The sequence below is a fragment of the Octopus bimaculoides genome, chromosome 3 (genome assembly GCF_001194135.2).
Source record: "Octopus bimaculoides isolate UCB-OBI-ISO-001 chromosome 3, ASM119413v2, whole genome shotgun sequence".
In the NCBI taxonomy this organism is placed as follows: domain Eukaryota; kingdom Metazoa; phylum Mollusca; class Cephalopoda; order Octopoda; family Octopodidae; genus Octopus; species Octopus bimaculoides.
This window is the reverse complement of record NC_068983.1, coordinates 80,350,132-80,351,840: the sequence shown is the minus strand read 5'-3', so window position 1 is coordinate 80,351,840 and position 1,709 is coordinate 80,350,132.

The window sequence follows — 1,709 nt, the reverse complement described above, 5'->3', positions numbered from 1 at the left end:
AATGAATTCCTTGCTTCTGAATTAACGTATATGTTAGATAAGCATTCCCACCCACAACTGTACCGTTAACGTAACTCTCATGCCGAAGCAGCGTTACACATTGTATGATAAGGTTGTACCTTTAGAATCACGTGTACAATTCATCTGAAAGGCTTCTTTATAGTTTTTTCCCCACCTAATTTCACTCATAATGTAACGGATCGATCCGAGGCTATAAAAAAAAATACTTGCCCAAGGCGTCATATCTGAGTTGTGCTGGAACAACTTTGATAATAGGTGTGTTCAATCAAGTTTGACCTGGGGTTAAACAATTAGAACGACGATGGTGACGCAAAAAGCTGAAAATTCTGGCCTCGGGTTACAACATAGATGGTGGCGGGACGGCCGGGGAATTACTTCTGCGCCTTTTTCTAAACCTTTAAGACATCAATAAAAATATTGTTTTCAAATTTGGGCACAAGACCAGAAAGTCCGTGGAAGGGGATAAATTAATTACATCGACCTACAACGAAGATGGTAAATAAGGGAATTGTAAAAATGATATACGACTTGAGATGAAATGAACTGGTAAGCGACGATTTATTTTCCGTTATAAAATTCAATGATTGTCATACATGAAATAAAATAACAACAGGTTACACCAAAGATGTGTGAGAGACTTCGTGGTCAGGCTGGACTGTTGATCTTGTAGGTACTGTTTGGTGGTGTGCTGAGACAGCCGTTGGTCTGTTGATCGTGTGGTGTGTTCAGCAGCAACGATGTAGGCAGGCGTCTGGTGTAGATGAAAGCGATGGCTGGCTGGTGTCAGATACATCGTTTTCAAAGACGAGTTGCGTGTGGTTAGTGACGTGTACCAAAGACCTAGAGCAGTCGAGAACTGACATTCTTATAGAGATCAGTAGGTTCCTAGAGTTTTCCTGCGTAAGGAAAAACGAACTGTTGAGCCAACACGATTGGACGGCTGGAAACCGACCAATACGAACAAGTTCAGCTAATCACAAGGTCATGTGACCTGCTGGAACGAAAAGGCTTGTGGAGCCGATATCCGGGTATTTAATCCTAAACAACCACGACGAAAACATCTCAGACATAATGACAGTGTAAATCATTTCTACAACACTTACTTCCCAGCGCTCAGCTGATACTTATGTTAGAGACTCCGAAAGGGTGAAAGACAAAGTCAAACTCGGCGGAATTTGAACTCAGAACATAAAGACAGACGAAAAGCCGGCTAGTATTTTGCCCGGCGGGCTGACGGTTCTACCTTAATCAATGAAAATATTGAGACTTAAATTTAGTAACTTTAATATCTGTATACGTAATAGGTATTTTAAGCGTTATTAACTAGCAGATGTTACGTTTCTTTGTTCACGAATATTGACCAAAGCCGATAAGAGGAAATGAAATCCCGACCCTTTTATTCGGTTTAGTCCAACACACAACCGACTTGAGTAACACTAAGTAACGTGGCAATTAAAGCTCTCAAATGCAACAATAGACTGTACGATGAAAGGAAAAAAGATAAAGACGGCGAGACTAAAAGAAGAAAGAGTAAGATAATAAAAATAGTGACAGATAAATCTGAAGAGATAGAAATAATCACAAAAGAATTTGTATTGCAGACGATGAAAGGAAGGTTCACAAAGAGTATCATATCATGTTTGAATATGTGCGTATATCTCTTTCGCTCTCTCCCTTGATATATATAT